The 23,744-nt window shown below is 43.5% G+C and overlaps 1 protein-coding gene across 2 annotated transcripts in view; it reads right to left on the bottom strand.

Annotated features, from left to right (window-relative positions):
- The window catches only part of dag1 (dystroglycan 1), a 67,707-nt gene that overhangs the window by 22,503 nt on the left and 21,460 nt on the right, over positions 1-23,744 (bottom strand). The window lies entirely within an intron of this gene.

Below are 23,744 nucleotides of genomic sequence, written 5' to 3'. Positions count from 1 at the left end.
GGGGGGGGACAGCTCCATATCTGTATATAAAACAGTTATTGATTTCCCTAGAGAGAGAGACCTGGAGAAAAGTCCCCTAAGCAAGCTGGTCCTGGGGCTCTGTTCACAAACACACCCCACAGAGCTCCAGGACAGCAACACAATTAGACCCAACCAAATCATGTGAAAACAAAAACATAATTACTTGACACATTGAAAATAATTAACAAAAAAACAGAGCAAACTAGAATGCTAACTGTTTGGCCCTAAACAGAGAGTACACAGTGGCAGAATACCTGACCACTGTGACTGACCCAAACTTAAGGAAAGCTTTGAATATACAGTGAGCATAGCCTTGCTGTTGAGAAAGGCCGCCGAAGGCAGACATGGCTCTCATAAGAAGACAGGCTATGTGCTCACTGCCCACAAAATGAGGTGGAAACTGAGCTGCACTTCCTAACCTCCTGCTAAATGTATGACCATATTAGAGACACATATTTCCCACAGAGAATTTGAAAAACAAATCAAACATTGATAAATTCTCATAGCTGTTAGGCGAAATAACGCAGCATGCAATCACAGCAGCAAGAGTTGTGACCTGTTGCCACAAGAAAAGGGAAACCAGTGAAGGACAAACACCATTGTAAATACAACCCATATTTATGTTAATTGATTACAAGACCAAGAGTATGTGGACACGTGCTCGTATAACATCTCATTCCAAAATCATGGAAATGTGGATTTGTTCCCCTCTTTGCTGCTATAACAGCCTCCCCTCTTCTGGGAAGACTTTCCACTAGATGTTGGAACATTGCTAACAGCCTCTACTCTTCTGGGAAGACTTTCCACTAGATGTTGGAACATTGCTGCAGGGACTTGGTTCCATTCAGCCTCAAGAGCATTAGTGAGTTTGCGCACTAATGTTGGCGAGATTATGCCTGGGTCACAGTCGGCCAATTAATCCCAAAGGTGTTAGATGGAGTTGAGGTCAGGGCTCTGTGCAGGCCAGTCAAGTTCTTCCACACTGATTTCAACAAACCATTTCTGTATGGACCTCGCTTTGTGCATTGTCAGGTTGAAACAGGAAAGGGCCTTCCCAAAACTGTTGCCACAAAGTTGGAACCCTAGAATATCACTGTATGCTGTAGCATTAAGATTTCCCTTCACTGAAACCCAACCATGAAAAACAGCCCCAGACCATTATTCCTCCTCCACCAAAATTTACAGTTGGCACTATGCATTGGGGCAGGTGGCGTTCTCATGGCATCCACCAAACCCAGATTTGACCGTCGGACTGCCAGATGGTGAAGTGTGATTGATCATTCAAGAGAACACGTTTCCACTGTTCCAGAGTCTTGGCATTGAGCATGATGATCTTTCGCTTGTGTACAGCTCATCGGCCATGAAAACCCATTTCATGAAACTCTCGACTAACAGTTCTGGTGCGGACTTTGCTTCCAGAGGCAGTTTGGAACTCAGAAGTGAGTGTTGCAACCGAGGACGGACGATTTTCACGCGCTTCAGCACTTGGCGGTCCCGTTCTGTGAGCTTGTGTGGCCTACCACTTCGTGGCTGAGCCGTTGTTGCTCCTAGAAGTTTCCACTTCACAATAACAGCACTTACTGTTGACCGGGGAAACTCTAGCAGGGCAGACATTTGACAAAGAGGAAGGGAAAGGGGGGGTTGGAGAGGGATAGAAAGGGAGGGAGGGGAGGGAGGGAGGAAGGGAGAGGGGTGGAGAAGGATGGAGAGGCGGAGAGGGGTGGGGAAGGAAAGGAGAAAAAAGGTGGAGAGGAGAGGGAACAATAGGAGAGGAGAAAGGAGAGAGGTTAGAGAGAGGGACAGATGCTCTAGGGGCTTGATCACTCCTCAGAGGAGAGGAGAAAGGAGAGGTTAGAGAGAGGGGACAGATGCTTTAGGGGGTTGATCACTCCCCAGAGGAGAGGAGAAAGGAGAGGTTAGAGAGAGGGGACAGATGCTCTAGGGGGTTGATCACTCCCCAGAGGAGAGGAGAAAGTGATTCAGGTTAAACATAACTGGAGTCCTTTCTAAACAACACTAGATTACCATGTTGTTTCATCAGCACTGTTCACCAGTTTACTGCATGTAGCCACAGTTTCTAAGCTAATCAACGGACTGTAAATATTACATTTCACATCAGGTCAAAAACAGTGCAGACCTCAAGAAAATACCAGCAAAAAAAAAAACAACGTTATTTTCGGCAGAAAGTGACAAATACTACTAATGAATAATAATACCTATTATTAAAGAGAACAACCTGAAAAGAAGTAGCCTCTCCTGTCGCTGAAAGATACACGATAACTGCAGTGAAACCTCTATGTCTCGAAGATGGAACTATACAGCATTCCACATTCAGAATCCCCTGGCTGACCCTGATCACCTGTCATTGTTGATTGACAAGCATGAAGGTCTGTGGTCATGAAGGTACAAACCCTTTCTCCTCATTCAGAACGTCCATCCAGTATTCAGCCTGATGGAACAGGGACTTCAAATTCACATCCCAAATCACACTCTTCTCCCGATATAGTGCACTACTTTTGACAAGGGGCCTTGATAGGGAAGTAAGGGCTCTGGTTAGAAGTAGTGCACTGTATAGTGAGCCATTTGGGACGCATGCCAGAACGGTTCTCCCTCTCCGGTAGACTGGCCGATAGATAAAGAGTTCCTTTCAGCACTCGGAGAAGTGAGGAGGGCTATTCAGAGGGTAAACGGTCCGTCATCACATCTCGTGATCAGCCGACCCGTCACCGAGACACCCCTGAGACCGTGTCATCTAAGATCGGCTAAAAAAAGACCCAGTCAGGTTGTCAGAGAGGCATCGATGATCACCCTCCTCCCCCAAAACGTTCAAAATGTTTCAACGGCTGCATCTGAAATGGTAACCTTATTCCCTTTGGACTGCAGGTAGCCTCGTGGGTAGAGTGTTGGGCCAGTAACCGAAAGGTTGCTGGATCAAATCCCTGAGCTGACAAGGTAGAAAAAAAATCTGTCATTCTGCCCCTGAACAAGGCAGTTAACCCCCGGTAAGCCGTCATTGTAAATAAGATTTTTATTCTCAACTGACTTGCCTAGTTAAATAAAGGTTAGATTATGGTACACTTCCTGAGCCATATAAGGCCTGGTTAAGTGGTGTAGTACACTATACAGGTTCAGCCAAAGGCCTGAATCGGAGCTGGAAACGGTTAGTTACATTGGCCTGTGCAGGGGCATTTAGTGGGTCTGGACTGTAATGCATTGGTCATCATGTCTATGACCCGTGATTGAAAGGGCTTCCTGCTTTTCTCGTTCCATACCCTATAGGTTCAATAGTGTTCCCCCCATGATCAAGATTTAGATGCAAGTGGCTGTTCCAGCCTGGTTGTCATAAGCCTTGGTGTATAACAGCACCAATTTGTCCAATATAACAGCTCTGGTCCATATATAGCGTATGAAAATGGTCCACTTAAATGTAAATGTAATGCTTCAGTTAAGTTTGTTTATTTAAATTTGTTCATCAAGGCTAATCTTTCTGCCATCCTATGTATAGGTTTCCGTTCCATACAGAGATCCTATAGGGTTATCAATAGTGTTACCCCAACATGATCATCATATAGAGGGCCTTGGTCCAGCCTATATAACAGTATCACCACAGCCTTGGTCCAGCCTATATAACAGTATGAACACAGCCTTGGTCCAGCCTATATAACAGTATCACCACAGCCTTGGTCCAGCCTATATAACAGTATCACCACAGCCTTGGTCCAGCCTATATAACAGTATGAACACAGCCTTGGTCCAGCCTGTATAACAGTATGAACACAGCCTTGGTCCAGCCTGTATAACAGTATCACCACAGCCTTGGTCCAGCCTATATAACAGTATGAACACAGCCTTGGTCCAGCCTATATAACAGTATGACCACAGCCTTGGTCCAGCCTATATAACAGTATCACCACAGCCTTGGTCCAGCCTATATAACAGTATGAACACAGCCTTGGTCCAGCCTATATAACAGTATCACCACAGCCTTGGTCCAGCCTATATAACAGTATCACCACAGCCTTGGTCCAGCCTATATAACAGTATGACCACAGCCTTGGTCCAGCCTATATAACAGTATGAACACAGCCTTGGTCCAGCCTATATAACAGTATCACCACAGCCTTGGTCCAGCCTATATAACAGTATCACCACAGCCTTGGTCCAGCCTATATAACACTATGACCACAGCCTTGGTCCAGCCTATATAACAGTATCACCACAGCCTTGGTCCAGCCTGTATAACAGTATGAACACAGCCTTGGTCCAGCCTATATAACAGTATGACCACAGCCTTGGTCCAGCCTATATAACAGTATGAACACAGCCTTGGTCCAGCCTATATAACAGTATGAACACAGCCTTGGTCCAGCCTGTATAACAGTATGAACACAGCCTTGGTCCAGCCTGTATAACAGTATGAACACAGCCATGGTCCAGCCTGTATAACAGTATGAACACAGCCATGGTCCAGCCTGTATAACAGTATGAACACAGCCATGGTCCAGCCTGTATAACAGTATCACCACAGCCTTGGTCCAGCCTGTATAACAGTATGAACACAGCCTTGGTCCAGCCTGTATAACAGTATGAACACAGCCTTGGTCCAGCCTATATAACAGTATGAACACAGCCTTGGTCCAGCCTATATAACAGTATGACCACAGCCTTGGTCCAGCCTGTATAACAGTATGAACACAGCCTTGGTCCAGCCTATATAACAGTATGAACACAGCCTTGGTCCAGCCTATATAACAGTATGAACACAGCCTTGGTCCAGCCTATATAACAGTATCACCACAGCCTTGGTCCAGCCTATATAACAGTATGAACACAGCCTTGGTCCAGCCTATATAACAGTATCACCACAGCCTTGGTCCAGCCTATATAACAGTATGAACACAGCCTTGGTCCAGCCTGTATAACAGTATGAACACAGCCTTGGTCCAGCCTGTATAACAGTATGAACACAGCCTTGGTCCAGCCTGTATACAGCCTTGGTCCAGTATAACAGTATGAACACAGCCTTGGTCCAGCCTATATAACAGTATGAACACAGCCTTGGTCCAGCCTATATAACAGTATGAACACAGCCTTGGTCCAGCCTATATAACAGTATCACCACAGCCTTGGTCCAGCCTAACAGTATAACAGCCTTGGTATGTAACACAGCCTTGGTCCAGCCTATATAACAGTATGAACACAGCCTTGGTCCAGCCTATATAACAGTATGAACACAGCCTTGGTCCAGCCTATATAACAGTATGAACACAGCCTTGGTCCAGCCTATATAACAGTATGAACACAGCCTTGGTCCAGCCTATATAACAGTATGAACACAGCCTTGGTCCAGCCTATATAACAGTATGAACACAGCCTTGGTCCAGCCTATATAACAGTATGAACACAGCCTTGGTCCAGCCTATATAACAGTATGAACACAGCCATGGTCCAGCCTGTATAACAGTATGAACACAGCCTTGGTCCAGCCTATATAACAGTATCACCACAGCCTTGGTCCAGCCTATATAACAGTATGAACACAGCCTTGGTCCAGCCTATATAACAGTATGAACACAGCCTTGGTCCAGCCTTATAACAGTATGAACACAGCCATGGTCCATATAACAGTATGAACACAGCCTTGGTCCAGCCTGTATAACAGTATGAACACAGCCTTGGTCCAGCCTATATAACAGTATGAACACAGCCTTGGTCCAGCCTATATAACAGTATGAACACAGCCTTGGTCCAGCCTATATAACAGTATGAACACAGCCTTGGTCCAGCCTATATAACAGTATGAACACAGCCTTGGTCCAGCCTGTATAACAGTATGAACACAGCCTTGGTCCAGCCTATATAACAGTATGACCACAGCCTTGGTCCAGCCTGTATAACAGTATGAACACAGCCTTGGTCCAGCCTATATAACAGTATGAACACAGCCTTGGTCCAGCCTTGGTCCAGCCTATATAACAGTATGAACACAGCCTTGGTCCAGCCTGTATAACAGTATGAACACAGCCTTGGTCCAGCCTATATAACAGTATGAACACAGCCTTGGTCCAGCCTATATAACAGTATGAACACAGCCTTGGTCCAGCCTGTATAACAGTATGAACACAGCCTTGGTCCAGCCTATATAACAGTATGAACACAGCCTTGGTCCAGCCTATATAACAGTATGAACACAGCCAGCCTATGGTCCAGCCTGGTCCATAACAGTATGAACACAGCCTTGGTCCAGCCTATATAACAGTATGAACACAGCCTTGGTCCAGCCTATATAACAGTATGACAGCCTTGGTCCAGCCTATATAACAGTATGAACACAGCCTGGTCCAGCCTATATGAACACAGCCTTGGTATGAACACAGCCTTGGTCCAGCCTATATAACAGTATGAACACAGCCTTGGTCCAGCCTATATAACAGTATGAACACAGCCTTGGTCCAGCCTATATAACAGTATGAACACAGCCTTGGTCCAGCCTATATAACAGTATGAACACAGCCTTGGTCCAGCCTGTATAACAGTATGAACACAGCCTTGGTCCAGCCTGTATAACAGTATGAACACAGCCTTGGTCCAGCCTATATAACAGTATGAACACAGCCTTGGTCCAGCCTGTATAACAGTATGAACACAGCCTTGGTCCAGCCTGTATAACAGTATGAACACAGCCTTTCCAGCCTGTATAACAGTATGAACCAGCCTTGGTCCATATAACAGTATGAACACAGCCTTGGTCCAGCCTATATAACAGTATGAACACAGCCTTGGTCCAGCCTATATAACAGTATGAACACAGCCTTGGTCCAGCCTATATAACAGTATGAACACAGCCTTGGTCCAGCCTGTATAACAGTATGAACACAGCCTTGGTCCAGCCTGTATAACAGTATGAACACAGCCTTGGTCCAGCCTATATAACAGTATGAACACAGCCTTGGTCCAGCCTGTATAACAGTATGAACACAGCCTTGGTCCAGCCTATATAACAGTATGAACACAGCCTTGGTCCAGCCTATATAACAGTATGAACACAGCCTTGGTCCAGCCTATATAACAGTATGAACACAGCCTTGGTCCAGCCTGTATAACAGTATGAACACAGCCTTGGTCCAGCCTATATAACAGTATGAACACAGCCTTGGTCCAGCCTATATAACAGTATGAACACAGCCTTGGTCCAGCCTATATAACAGTATGAACACAGCCTTGGTCCAGCCTATATAACAGTATGAACACAGCCTTGGTCCAGCCTATATAACAGTATGAACACAGCCTTGGTCCAGCCTATATAACAGTATGAACACAGCCTTGGTCCAGCCTGTATAAGCCTTGGTCCAGTATGAACACAGCCTTGGTCCAGCCTATATAACAGTATGAACACAGCCTTGGTCCAGCCTATATAACAGTATGAACACAGCCTTGGTCCAGCCTATATAACAGTATGAACACAGCCTTGGTCCAGCCTGTATAACAGTATGAACACAGCCTTGGTCCAGCCTATATAACAGTATGAACACAGCCTTGGTCCAGCCTATATAACAGTATGAACACAGCCTTGGTCCAGCCTATATAACAGTATGAACACAGCCTTGGTCCAGCCTATATAACAGTATGAACACAGCCTTGGTCCAGCCTATATAACAGTATGAACACAGCCTTGGTCCAGCCTATATAACAGTATGAACACAGCCTTGGTCCAGCCTGTATAACAGTATGAACACAGCCTTGGTCCAGCCTATATAACAGTGAACACATCCAGCCTATATAACACAGCCTTGGTCCAGCCTATATAACAGTATGAACACAGCCTGGTGGTGAACACAGCCTATATAACAGTATGAACACAGCCTTGGTCCAGCCTATATAACAGTATGAACACAGCCTTGGTCCAGCCTGTATAACAGTATGAACACAGCCTTGGTCCAGCCTGTATAACAGTATGAACACAGCCTTGGTCCAGCCTATATAACAGTATGAACACAGCCTTGGTCCAGCCTATATAACAGTATGAACACAGCCTTGGTCCAGCCTGTATAACAGTATGAACACAGCCTTGGTCCAGCCCTATATAACAGTCCAGCCTGAACACAGCCTTGGTCCAGCCTATATAACAGTATGAACACAGCCTTGGTCCAGCCTATATAACAGTATGAACACAGCCTTGGTCCAGCCTATATAACAGTATGAACACAGCCTTGGTCCAGCCTATATAACAGTATGAACACAGCCTTGGTCCAGCCTATATAACAGTATGAACACAGCCTTGGTCCAGCCTATATAACAGTATGAACACAGCCTTGGTCCAGCCTATATAACAGTATGAACACAGCCTTGGTCCAGCCTATATAACAGTATGAACACAGCCATGGTCCAGCCTATATAACAGTATGAACACAGCCTTGGTCCAGCCTATATAACAGTATGAACACAGCCTTGGTCCAGCCTATATAACAGTATGAACACAGCCTTGGTCCAGCCTATATAACAGTATGAACACAGCCTTGGTCCAGCCTATATAACAGTATGAACACAGCCTTGGTCCAGCCTATATAACAGTATGAACACAGCCTTGGTCCAGCCTATATAACAGTATGAACACAGAGGAAACTATATAAAGTAATGAACACAGGTGGTCCAGTTGATAACAGATGAAAAGTACTGGTCCAGCCTGGTATATGAATAAGGAGGAAACAAAATAAAACACAGAGGTAATATATTAAAAACATGGTATACCGTCTGAGGTAATATATTAGAAACATGACGCCAACAGACTCCATCTCTATCACTAAACCTAACATCAACAGACTCTATCACTAAACCTAACATCAACAGACTCTATCACTAAACCTAACATCAACAGACTCTATCACTAAACCTAACATCAACAGACTCTATCACTAAACCTAACATCAACAGACTCCATCTCTATCACTAAACCTAACATCAACAGACTATCACTAAACCTAACATCAACAGACTCCATCTCTATCACTAAACCTAACATCAACAGACTATCACTAAACCTAACATCAACAGACTCCATCTCTATCACTAAACCTCCAACATCAACAGACTCTATCACTAAACCTAACATCAACAGACTCTATCACTAAACCTAACATCAACAGACTCCATCTCTATCACTAAACCTAACATCAACAGACTCTATCACTAAACCTAACATCAACAGACTCCATCTCTATCACTGAAAACCTAACATCAACAGACTCTATCACTAAACCTAACATCAACAGACTCCATCTCTATCACTAAACCTAACATCACACAGACTCTATCACTAAACCTAACATCAACAGACTCCATCTCTATCACTAAACCTAACATCAACAGACTCTATCACTAAACCTAACATCAACAGACTCCATCTCTATCACTAAACCTAACATCAACAGACTCTATCCACTAAACCTAACATCAACAGACTCTATAAGGAGGAAACAAACTAAACCTAACATCAACAGACTCTATCACTAAACCTAACATCAACAGACTCCATCTCTATCACTAAACCTAACATCAACAGACTCTATCACTAAACCTAACATCAACAGACTCTATCACTAAACCTAACATCAACAGACTCCATCTCTATCACTAAACCTAACATCAACAGACTCTATCACTAAACCTAACATCAACAGACTCCATCTCTATCACTAAACCTAACATCAACAGACTCTATCACTAAACCTAACATCAACAGACTCCATCTCTATCACTAAACCTAACATCAACAGACTCTATCACTAAACCTAACATCAACAGACTCCATCTCTATCACTAAACCTAACATCAACAGACTCTATCACTAAACCTAACATCAACAGACTCCATCTCTATCACTAAACCTAACATCAACAGACTCTATCACTAAACCTAACATCAACAGACTCCATCTCTATCACTAAACCTAACATCAACAGACTCTATCACTAAACCTAACATCAACAGACTCCATCTCTATCACTAAACCTAACATCAACAGACTCTATCACTAAACCTAACATCAACAGACTCCATCTCTATCACTAAACCTAACATCAACAGACTCTATCACTAAACCTAACATCAACAGACTCCATCTCTATCACTAAACCTAACATCAACAGACTCTATCACTAAACCTAACATCAACAGACTCCATCTCTATCACTAAACCTAACATCAACAGACTCCATCTCTATCACTAAACCTAACACCAACAGACTCCATCTCTATCACTAAACCTAACATCAACAGACTCTATCACTAAACCTAACATCAACAGACTCCATCTCTATCACTAAACCTAACATCAACAGACTCTATCACTAAACCTAACATCAACAGACTCCATCTCTATCACTAAACCTAACATCAACAGACTCCATCTCTATCACTAAACCTAACATCAACAGACTCCATCTCTATCACTAAACCTAACACCAACAGACTCCATCTCTATCACTAAACCTAACATCAACAGACTCTATCACTAAACCTAACATCAACAGACTCCATCTCTATCACTAAACCTAACATCAACAGACTCCATCTCTATCACTAAACCTAACACCAACAGACTCCATCTCTATCACTAAACCTAACACCAACAGACTCCATCTCTATCACTAAACCTAACATCAACAGACTCCATCTATATAGTTAAACATAACATGACATCTCTACATTGCCTATGCTGTTTCTATGGATATCAGGCTGGTAGTCTGGACCCTAGTAGTCCCAGAGGAGGAGGAGATGACACCACAGGCCTATTTTGGCAAGCTACCCCATCCGCCAACCTACCCAGGGTTGTCTGTTTATGTAGCTACCATGCTAATCTAAGCAGGTTTACTGACAGACTGACTGGAGAATATCTGCCTGGGTTGTCTGTTTATGTAGCTACCATGCTAATCTAAGCAGGTTTACTGACAGTTTGACTGGAGAATATCTGACTGCAGCTATCATATCATTGGTGGAATTCCTCTACTAGCCAATGGGAAAGGTCCCTCCTGTCCTGTAAGGGCCCAGTCGACACACTTGCCCTTCAACGTCCCCCACTAAATCCAGACACAGCTGATACCTCTGCTATTAACACTAGACCCAGACACAGCTGATACCTCTGCTATTAACACTAGACCCAGACACAGCTGATACCACAGAGAGGACCACAGAGAGAGAATGTGAAAGACTGGGAGGAAGGGAGGCTGACTAAAACAGGACCACAGAGAGAGAATGTGGAAGACAGAGGGCTATGCAGACTGGTGACAGGGCCACAGAGAGAGAATGTGGAAGACAGAGGGCTATGCAGACTGGTGACAGGGCCACAGAGAGAGAATGTGGAAGACAGAAGGCTATGCAGACTGGTGACAGGGCCACAGAGAGAGAATGTGGAAGACAGAAGGCTATGCAGACTGGTGACAGGGCCACAGAGAGAGAATGTGGAAGACAGAAGGCTATGCAGACTGGTGACAGGGCCACAGAGAGAGAATGTGGAAGACAGAGGGCTATGCAGACTGGTGACAGGGCCACAGAGAGAGAATGTGGAAGACAGAGGGCTATGCAGACTGGTGACAGGGCCAAAGAGAGAGAATGTGGAAGACAGAAGGCTATGCAGACTGGTGACAGGGCCACAGAGAGAGAATGTGGAAGACAGAGGGCTATGCAGACTGGTGACAGGGCCACAGAGAGAGAATGTGGAAGACAGAGGGCTATGCAGACTGGTGACAGGGCCAAAGAGAGAGAATGTGGAAGACAGAAGGCTATGCAGACTGGTGACAGGGCCACAGAGACCATCTCCTCAAGGGAATGTAGGGATAGTTTCCCAGATCCCGATTGAGACTCTACTCCTGGACTAAAAAGCATGCTCAATGGAGAGTCTCCAGCTAAAATAGATTTTACAAAACTCGGCCTAAACTGAATCTGTGGCAGGGAAATCAGCACTTAACTCCACAGGACAACTGACATGGTTTTAGAACACAACAAACAGGGAAGGCTAAATTATAATTCTAGCTCTATGGAGCATAATGTAGGAGGAGAGCATCCTTCTGGTTCTATGGAGCATAATGTAGGAGGAGAGCATCCTTCTGGTTCTATGGAGCATAATGTAGGAGGAGAGCATCATTTTAGTTCTATGGAGCATAATGTAGGAGGAGAGCATCATTTTAGTTCTATGGAGCATAATGTAGGAGGAGAGCATCCTTCTGGTTCTATGGAGCATAATGTAGGAGGAGAGCATCCTTATGGTTCTATGGAGCATAATGTAGGAGGAGAGCATCATTTTAGTTCTATGGAGCATAATGTAGGAGGAGAGCATCCTTCTGGTTCTATGGAGCATAATGTAGGAGGAGAGCATCCTTCTGGTTCTATGGAGCATAATGTAGGAGGAGAGCATCATTTTAGTTCTATGGAGCATAATGTAGGAGGAGAGCATCATTTTAGTTCTATGGAGCATAATGTAGGAGGAGAGCATCCTTCTGGTTCTATGGAGCATAATGTAGGAGGAGAGCATCCTTATGGTTCTATGGAGCATAATGTAGGAGGAGAGCATCATTTTAGTTCTATGGAGCATAATGTAGGAGGAGAGCATCCTTCTGGTTCTATGGAGCATAATGTAGGAGGAGAGCATCCTTCTGGTTCTATGGAGCATAATGTAGGAGGAGAGCATCATTTTAGTTCTATGGAGCATAATGTAGGAGGAGAGCATCATTTTAGTTCTATGGAGCATAATGTAGGAGGAGAGCATCCTTCTTGTTCTACGGAGCATACTGTAGGAGGAAAGCATAATTTTAACTCTATGGAGCATACTGTAGGAGAGCATCATTCTAGTTCTACGGAGCATACTGTAGGAGGAGAGCATCTTTCTTGTTCTACGGAGCATAATGTAGGAGGGTGTAGGAGAGCATCATTCTAGTTCTACGGAGCATAATGTAGGAGGAGAGCATCTTTCTTGTTCTAAGGAGCATACTGTAGGAGAGCATCCTTCTTGTTCTACGGAGCAGCATAATAGCTCTAGGCATAGGAGAGCATCATTTTTCTTGGAGAATAATGTAGGAGGAGAGCATCATTTTAGTTCTATGGAGCATACTGTAGGAGAGCATTCTTCTTGTTCTACGGAGCATACTGTAGGAGGAGAGCATCCTTTTAGCTCTACGGAGCATACTGTAGGAGAGCATCATTCTTGTTCTATGGAGAATAATGTAGGAGGAGAGCATCTTTCTTGTTCTACGGAGCATACTGTAGGAGAGCATCTTTCTAGTTCTACGGAGCATACTGTAGGAGGAGAGCACCATTCTAGTTCTACGGAGCATACTGTAGGAGGAGAGCATCATTCTAGTTCTACGGAGCATACTGTAGGAGGAGAGCATCATTCTAGTTCTACGGAGCATAATGTAGGAGGAGAGCATCATTCTAGTTCTACGGAGCATACTGTAGGAGAGCATCATTCTAGTTCTACGGAGCATACTGTAGGAGGAGAGCATCATTCTAGTTCTACGGAGCATACTGTAGGAGGAGAGCATCATTCTAGTTCTACGGAGCATACTGTAGGAGGAGAGCATCATTCTTGTTCTATGGAGCATAATGTAGGAGGAGAGCATCATTTTAGTTCTATGGCATACATAATGTAGGAGAGCATTCTTCTTGTTCTACGGAGCATACTGTGGAGGAGGAGAGCATCTAGTTTACGGAGCATACTAGCATCTACGGAGCATACTGTAGGAGGAGAGCATCATTCTACAGAGTTCATCCATCTAGTTCTAGAGAATATGAGGGTGTAGGAGGAGGATTCTAGTTCTACAGAGCATCTGTAGGAGGGTTTCATCTTGTTCTACGGAGCATAGATGTAGGAGAGCATCATTCTAGTTCTACTGAAGGAGGAGAGCATCCATAGTTCTGTATAGGAGGAGAGCATCTTTCTAGTTCATCCTTCCAGTTCTACAGAGCATACTGTAGGAGGAGAGCATCCATTAGTTAGTTCTACTGATAGGAGGGTGTAGGAGGAGAGCATCCACTAGTTCTACAGAGGAGGAGAGCATCATTCTAGTTCTACAGAGCATACTGTAGGAGGAGAGCATCATTCTAGTTCTACGAGAGCATATCTAGTTCTGTGAAGGAGGAGAGCATCCATCTAGTTCTACAGAGTACTCATCCATCTAGTTCTACAGAGCATACTGTAGGAGGGTATAGAGTGAAGGAGGAGAGCATCATTCTAGTTCTATAGAGCATACTGAAGGAGGAGAGCATCCATCTAGTTCTACAGAGAGGAGAGCATCATTCTAGTTCTACGGAGCATACTGTAGGAGGAGAGCATCCATCTAGTTCTATAGAGCATACTGAAGGAGGAGAGCATCATTCTAGTTCTACTGAAGGAGGAGAGCATACTGTAGGAGGAGAGCATCCATTCTAGTTCTACAGAGCATAATGTAGGAGGAGAGCATCATTCTAGTTCTATGAAGGAGAGCATAATGTAGCATACTGAAGGAGAGCATCCATCTAGTTCTACAGAGCATACTGAAGGACTGAAGGAGAGCATCCATCTAGTTCTACAGAGCATACTGAAGGAGGAGAGCATCCATCTAGTTCTATAGAGCATACTGAAGGAGAGCATCCATCTAGTTCTACAGAGCATACTGAAGGAGGAGAGCATCCATCTAGTTCTATAGAGCATACTGAAGGAGAGCATCCATCTAGTTCTACAGAGCATACTGAAGGAGGAGAGCATCATTCTAGTTCTACAGAGCATACTGAAGGAGGAGAGCATCCTTCCAGTTCTACAGAGCATACTATAGGAGGGTGTAGGATGAGAGCATCCTTCCACCATGTGTGCACCATAATGTGGTGTGTATCTCCATGCCAATAAACTTAATAACAAGCTATTCTTAGCAGCACTCCAATGAGTCTGTGAATTATGAAGGAGAAAATGGGAGAGGATGGACCAAGCAGCGAATCTTGGAACACAAACACAATAAATTAACACAGTTGGTGGCGGAACTGTAGAACTGAGGAACTGTAGAACCGATGAAACTAGGCTATAGGAACAACATAACTGTTGTAACAACAACAGAATCTGATGGAAACTGCTGCTCATCTCACTAAACTGTGTTTCCAACCTGTTGGGGGTGTGTTTTTGTGTCTTAGGGGGGGGTTAAAGAGCTGAAGACGTTACAGAGACTGTTCAGAAAATGGATCAATAAAGTGTTATTTTTCTTCTTGTAATCATGGCTTTGATATGGGAGATTCAACCTTCGACCTGCTCTGGTCTGTAAACAAGCAGGTCCTTATTCAACCTGACCTGTACATACCTAGGTCCCTACATCAATACCCCGGTCACATCATTCCTCCTGAGTGAAAACATGAAGACAGGGGAAATGAAAATATGTTTTCTCCTTCTAAAATTACTGCTTTGATATAAGAGATTAAACAACCTGCCCTGTAAATAACCTGAGGTTGCTACAGATCCCTGTGTCAATAGCCCAGTCCTCTCATCCCTTCTGGACTGAAAACAGGTTACTACAGGTTCCTGTGTCAATAGCCCGGTCCTCTCATCCCTTCTGGACTGAAAACAGGTTACTACAGGTCCCTGTGTCAATAGCCCGGTCCTCTCATCCCTTCTGGACTGAAAACATGTTACTACAGGTCCCTGTGTCAATAGCCCGGTCCTCTCATCCCTTCTGGACTGAAAACATGTTACTACAGGTCCCTGTGTCAATAGCCCGGTCCTCTCATCCCTTCTGGACTGAAAACAGGTTACTACAGGTCCCTGTGTCAATAGCCCGGTCCTCTCATCCCTTCTGGACTGAAAACCTGAAGACAGGGCATATGAAAGTAAGGGTGATAGTTGAGATGTGGGTGTGACAGCCATCTTGACCTCCAGATGAAATAGGATGTGACAGCCATCTTGACCTCTAGATGAAATAGGATGTGACAGCCATCTTGACCTCCAGATGAAATAGGATGTGACAGCCATCTTGACCTCCAGATTCAATAGGATGTGACAGCCATCTTGACCTCTAGATGAAATAGGACACTTTTGATTCATAGAATGAAGTTTAGACAGCTTGTGTTACTGAAGACTAGCAGTGGACATGTATTAAATTATCGTCTTAGAGAAGAGCAGGGGTTGTGTTACTGTTTTGTAAACCCACACCGGTCCCCTCTGAGCTTTGTTTAAAACACTTTATTATTGGGCTAATGTAATATGACAGGGCGTAATCAAATCTAAACAAAAGCCTTTGGAGATGGAAATAAAACAGTGAAAACACGTTTTCTATATTTGATCAAAATATACAAACTTGTATTGGTATTGAATATAGGTCCTAGTAGGATCAGTAGATGTATTGGTATTTAATATAGGTCCTAGTAGGGCCAGTAGATGTATTGGTATTGAATATAGGTCCTAGTAGGGCCAGTAGATGTATTGGTATTGAATATAGGTCCTAGTAGGGCCAGTAGATGTATTGGTATTTAATATAGGTCCTAGTAGGATCAGTAGATGTATTGGTATTTAATATAGGTCCTAGTAGGGCCAGTAGATGTATTGGTATTGAATATAGGTCCTAGTAGGATCAGTAGATGTATTGGTATTTAATATAGGTCCTAGTAGGGCCAGTAGATGTATTGGTATTTAATATAGGTCCTAGTAGGGCCAGTAGATGTATTGGTATTGAATATAGGTCCTAGTAGGATCAGTAGATGTATTGGTATTTAATATGGGTCCTAGTAGGGCCAGTAGATGTATTGGTATTTAATATAGGTCCTAGTAGGATCAGTAGATGTATTGGTATTTAATATAGGTCCTAGTAGGATCAGTAGATGTATTGGTATTTAATATGGGTCCTAGTAGGGCCAGTAGATGTATTGGTATTGAATATAGGTCCTAGTAGGATCAGTAGATGTATTGGTATTTAATATAGGTCCTAGTAGGGCCAGTACATGTATTGGTATTTAATATGGGTCCTAGTAGGGCCAGTACATGTATTGGTATTTAATATAGGTCCTAGTAGGGCCAGTACATGTATTGGTATTTAATATGGGTCCTAGTAGGGCCAGTACATGTATTGGTATTTAATATAGGTGTAACGGCGTTCTTCGTTTGTCTAAAGAGAGTCGGACCGAAATGCAGCGTGGTGGTTACTCATGACTTTAATAGAAAAAAGTGACACATGAAATAACGATACAAAATACAAAACAACAAACGGAACGTGAAACCTAATTACAGCCTATCTGGTGAAACTACACAGAGACAGGAACAATCACCCACGAAATACAAAGCGAAACCAGGCTACCTAAATACGGTTCCCCATCAGAGACAACGAGAATCACCTGACTCTGATTGAGAACCGCCTCAGGCAGCCAAGCCTATACAACACCCCTACTCAGCCGCAATCCCAATAATACAAAAACCCCAATACGAAATACAACAACATAAACCCATGTCACACCCTGGCCTGACCAAATAATAAAGAAAACACAAAATACTAAGACCAAGGCGTGACAATAGGTCATAGTAGGGCCAGTAGATGTATTGGTATTTAATATAGGTCCTAGTAGGGCCAGTAGATGTATTGGTATTTAATATAGGTCCTAGTAGGGCCAGTACATGTATTGGTATTTAATATAGGTCCTAGTAGGGCCAGTACATGTATTGGTATTTAATATAGGTCCTAGTAGGGCCAGTAGATGTATTGGTATTTAATATAGGTCCTAGTAGGGCCAGTAGATGTATTGGTATTTAATATAGGTCCTAGTAGGGCCAGTAGATGTATTGGTATTTAATATAGGTCATAGTAGGATCAGTAGATGTATTGGTATTTAATATAGGTCCTAGTAGGGCCAGTACATGTATTGGTATTTAATATAGGTCCTAGTAGGGCCAGTAGATGTATTGGTATTTAATATAGGTCCTAGTAGGGCCAGTACATGTATTGGTATTTAATATAGGTCCTAGTAGGGCCAGTACATGTATTGGTATTTAATATAGGTCCTAGTAGGGCCAGTAGATGTATTGGTATTTAGTATAGGTCCTAGTAGGGCCAGTACATGTTTGATTTCTTATACATGAGGTTTTTGAATGTTGATATAGGCAAAAAAAAACAAAAGGCTACCCAGGAATGAAAAATGTGGTTTCCAACAATCAAAACATGTTTTAATGTTGGATCAAACAGTCCAACATGCTGAGGTCATACTTCACGTTTTGTTCCACTTCTCATAGGCCCTCGGGTTGAGTCTCCATTAGTGGTTTAGGCCATCAATGTGAAAGAGTCTACCCAGGCCTTTCACTTTAAGACACTCAAATTAGGTTTTAATTTGAGGCAAAGAAAAATGAAGTGTGGGAAACAGTCTTGGGAATCGAGTTGGAGAACTGAGAACACAACCAAACACGTGTTCGCTTTGATTAAAGCTGGACTAAAACCAGCAGTCAGCTTTTTCACTACTCTCTCTGCCACAATTATAGGGCTCATGGGGCGGTTGTGAAGTAGCGTGTGTTTCTCTCTCTCTCTGCTGATGATCACTCTCCTCTTCAAATCTCTGGAATTATATCACTGCAACGCTGCAGGAGAAGAAAATAGAAGGAACAAAACAAGGCATGGAAGGAGGAAACAATGCAACGATTGTTAAAACCCTCAGAATGGGAAGGGAGCTGTGGATATTTACATTTAGCTGAAGAAAGCCCTCAGAATGGGAAGGGAGCTGTGGATATTTACATTTAGCTGAAGAAAGCCCTCAGAATGGGAAGGGAGCTGTGGATATTTACATTTAGCTGAAGAAAGCCCTCAGAATGGGAAGGGAGCTGTGGATATTTACATTTAGCTGAAGAAAGCCCTCAGAATGGGAAGGGAGCTGTGGATATTTACATTTAGCTGAAGAAAGCCCTCAGAATGGGAAGGGAGCTGTGGATATTTACATTTAGCTGAAGAAAGCCCTCAGAATGGGAAGGGAGCTGTGGATATGTACATTTAGCTGAAGAAAGCCCTCAGAATGGGAAGGGAGCTGTGGATATTTACATTGGGAAGGAGCTAGATATTTACTGAAAGCCCTCAGAATGGGAAGGGAGCTGTGGATATTTACATTTAGCTGAAGAAAGCCCTCAGAATGGGAAGGGAGCTGTGGATATTTACATTTAGCTGAAGAAAGCCCTCAGAATGGGAAGGGAGCTGTGGATATGTACATTTAGCAGAATAAAACCCTCAGAATGGTAAGGTAGCTACGGATAATTACATTTAGCAGAAATTAGAATACTTCATGTCTAGTTCTCCCTGAGATGGGCCTCTCATGAGCACGTAGTGGAGATACTGTTACACAGCCTGACACACACGAGCAGAGTAGGACCTGGGAGCCAAAGGCAGGGTGGCACTAGACAAATAGGAGGACACAGGCTATGTGGATCTTAACTTTAAACATGAAGAGATACTGTGACACAGACTGACACCCACAGTTAGGAGCAGAGCATAGGACTGACTGACTCCTGCACAGAGAGAGGAAGACATTGGTTTGTGATACAGGAAGAAGAGCCAGGAGCACAGTAGAGGGGTACAGATACTAGATAAATAGGAGAACACACGCAGGGCTGGCGGGGTTGTATCTTATCTAACTAGACAAAGAGGAGGATCCTACACAGCAGGCTGTGTGCCAATGTTAATTTAAACATGTGGGGGGGTGATGATGATGAAAAAGCAGCCGTGAACAGTGTTGAGGATTCTAGCGAACTTCGATCAAATAGGAGCACACAGGGCTAGCCTAATGTATATGTACAGCAACCAAGAGCAACGTTGGGGATTCTAGCGAACTTCAATCAAATAGGAGCACACAGGGCTAGCCTAATGTATATGTACAGCAACCAAGAGCAACGTTGGGGATTCTAGCGAACTTCAATCAAATAGGAGCACACAGGGCTAGCCTAATGTATATGTACAGCAACCAAGAGCAACGTTGGGGATTCTAGCGAACTTCAATCAAATAGGAGCACACAGGGCTAGCCTAATGTATATGTACAGCAACCAAGAGCAACGTTGGGGATTCTAGCGAACTTCAATCAAATAGGAGCACACAGGGCTAGCCTAATGTATATGTACAGCAACCAAGAGCAACGTTGGGGATTCTAGCGAACTTCAATCAAACCAAGAGCAACGTTGGGGAGCACTCGATCAAACAGGGCTAGCTAGCCTAATGTATATGTACAGCAACCAAGAGCAACGTTGGGGATTCTAGCGAACTTCAATCAAATAGGAGCACACAGGGCTAGCCTAATGTATATGTACAGCAACCAAGAGCAACGTTGGGGATTCTAGCGAACTTCAATCAAATAGGAGCACACAGGGCTAGCCTAATGTATATGTACAGCAACCAAGAGCAACGTTGGGGATTCTAGCGAACTTCGATCAAATAGGAGCACACAGGGCTAGCCTAATGTATATGTACAGCAACCAAGAGCAACGTTGGGGATTCTAGCGAACTTCAATCAAATAGGAGCACACAGGGCTAGCCTAATGTATATGTACAGCAACCAAGAGCAACGTTGGGGATTCTAGCGAACTTCGATCAAATAGGAGCACACAGGGCTAGCCTAATGTATATGTACAGCAACCAAGAGCAACGTTGGGGATTCAAATAGGAGCACACAGGGCTAGCCTAATGTATATGTACAGCAACCAAGAGCAACGTTGGGGATTCTAGCGCGATCAAATAGGAGCACACAGGGCTCATGTATATGTACAGCAACCAAGAGCAACGTTGGGGATTCTAGCGAACTTCGATCAAATAGGAGCACACAGGGCTAGCCTAATGTAAATGTACAGCAACCAAGAGCAACGTTGGGGATTCTAGCGAACTTCGATCAAATAGGAGCACACAGGGCTAGCCTAATGTATATGTACAGCAACCAAGAGCAACGTTGGGGATTCTAGCGAACTTCAATCAAATAGGAGCAGACAGGGCTAGCCTAATGTATATGTACAGCAACCAAGAGCAACGTTAGGGTTTTTACTGTGTTTAACCTTGACAGCTAGCGCGGGCTAGGCTATATGTATACACATCCTACACACCAAAAAAAAACGAATGGTTCGACACTGTGCCAAACGAGCGTTCTTTGGCATGTAACCATAGCGGAACCCGTTTTGGTACTAGCCTATAAGGAGACGTTCGTGAAGGTTCTAGAGTGCATTCGGAAAGCATTCGGACCCCTTGACTTTTTCCAACATTTTATTACGTTGCAACCTTACTCTAAAATGTATTCAATTGTTTTGTTTTTTTCCCCACATCAATCTACACACAATACCCATAGTTAAGCAAAGCAAAAACAGATTTAATAAAAAAACGAAAATATGACATTTACATGAGTTTTCAGACCCCTTGTACTTTGTTGAAGCACCTTCGGCAGTGATTACAGCCTCAAGGCTTCTTAGTTATGATGCTAGGAGCTTGGCACAACTGTATTTGGAGAGTTTCTCCCATTCTTCTCTGCAGAGCCTCTAAAGCTCTGTCAGGTTGAATGGGTAGCGTTGCTGCACAGCTATTTTCAGGTCTCTCCAGAGATGTTGAATTGGTTTCAAGTCCGGGTTCCAGCTGGGCCACTCAAGGACATTCAGAGACATTCAGAAAAAAACATCCCCACGGCATGATGCTGCCACCACCATGCTTCAGTGTCACGACGCCACTCCTGCATCGTCTTTGCTGTGTGCTTGGTGACATCCTGTCTAAGGTTATGAAAGCTCTGGAGCAGGTTTTCATCAAGGATCTCTCTGTACTTTGCTCTGTTCATCTTTCCCTTGATCCTGACTAGTCTCCCAGTACCTGCCGCTGAAAAACATCCCCACAGCATGATGCTGCCACCACCATACTTCACCATAGGGATGGTGCCAGGCTTCCTACAGACATGATGCTTGTCATTCTGGCCAAAGAGTTCAATCTTGGTTTTATCAGACTAGAGAATCATGTTTCTCGTGGTCTGAGAGCCTTTAGGTACCTTTTGGCACACTCCAAGCGGGCAGTCTTGTGCCTTTTACTGAGGAGTGGCTTCCATCTTGCCACTCTACCACAAAGGCCTGATTGGTGGAGTGCTGCAGAGATGGTTGTCCTTCTGAAAGGTTCTCCTATCTCCACAGATGAACTTTGGAGCTCTGTCAGAGTGACCATCGGGTTCTTGGTCACCTCCCTGACCAAGGCCCTTCTCCTCCGATTGCTTAGTTTGGCCGGGCAGCCAGCTCTAGGAAGTCTTGGTGGTTCCAAACTTCTTCCATTGAATCATGATGGAGATCACTGTGGGCATGGGGACCTTCAATGCTGCATAAATGTTTTAGTACCCTTCCTCGACACAATCCTGTCTCGGAGCTCTATGGATAATTCCTTCAACGTCATGGCTTGATTTTTGCTCTGACATGCACTGTCAACTGTGGGACCTTATATAGACAGGTGTGTGCCTTTCCAAATCATGTCCAATCAATTGAATTTACCACAGGTGGACTCCAATCAAGTTGTAGAAACATCTCAAGGATGATCAATGGAGACAGGATGCACCTGAGCTCAATTTCGAGTCTCATAGAAAAGGGTCTGATTACTTACGTAATTAAGGTATTTCTATTTTTTCTATTTAATAAATTAGCAAACATTTCTAAAAACCTGTTTTCGCTTCGTCATTATGGGGTATTGTGTGTAGAATGATTAGGGAAAACATTTATCAAATATACATTTTAGAGTAAGGTTGTAACGTAACAAAATGTGGAAAAAAAGTCAAGGGGTCTGAATACTTTCAGAATACACTGTATAAAGAACCATGATCATAGTGTTCTAAATGAAAACCTGCATGGTTCTATAAAATAACCGTTTCCTAAGGTTCTATAAAGAACCATTAAAAAAGGTTCTACATAGGACCAAAAAAGGGTTCCATTATGGTTACAACCCTTTTTGGGGCTATATAGAACCCTTTTTATGGTTTATATAGAAACTTTATTGAGAATAGTTCTATAAAAGACCGTTTCTCAATCACAAACATTCTTTTTAGAACCATACGGGTTTTTTTTTTATTCTGTTTTAATAGCCATAATATATAGTTAAAATTCCCTAGGTTTTAATATTGTGTTTGTTAACATGTTGAATCAGGAGAGAATTGAGATGCTAAATGGCATATATTATTATATTATTATTACTGACACAACCGTTGTCAATTGACACAAGGCCATACAAGAGTGTTTCACAAGACACTGGCCATGATCACATATAACATGTAATAACATGTGAATAACAGATTAGATCCACTTTTTTTGAATGAAGCTCCAAACCGGTTACAGCCCAAAGAAAATAGTTCTTTAGGGTATCACCCACCAAAGAACCATTGAACATTTGAATTATCACTCCAAAGAAAAAGGAAATAACCCTTTTCCAAAGAACCATTGAACTGTTCAAAGAACCATTGAAGGGCTCCAAGGGTTCTTTAGGGTCAGTACGGTTACTCATAGAAGCATCACCCTTCCAAAGAACCATTGAAGGGCTCTTTAGGGTCAAGGGTTCTTTGAAGGGTCAAGGGTTCTTTAGGGTCGGTTTACATCACCTTAGAAGGGCATCACCCTTCCAAAGAACCATTGAAGGGCTCCGTTAGGGCATCACCCTTCCAAAGAACCATTTAGGGTCAGTACGGTTAGTCATAGAAGCATACTTCCAAAGAACCCATTGAAGGGCTCGAGGGTTCTTTAGGGTCAGTATGGTTACTCATCACT

The sequence above is a fragment of the Oncorhynchus keta genome, chromosome 21 (assembly GCF_023373465.1).
Source record: "Oncorhynchus keta strain PuntledgeMale-10-30-2019 chromosome 21, Oket_V2, whole genome shotgun sequence".
Taxonomy (NCBI): Eukaryota; Metazoa; Chordata; class Actinopteri; order Salmoniformes; family Salmonidae; genus Oncorhynchus; species Oncorhynchus keta.
This window is presented reverse-complemented; position numbering and strand designations above follow the sequence as displayed.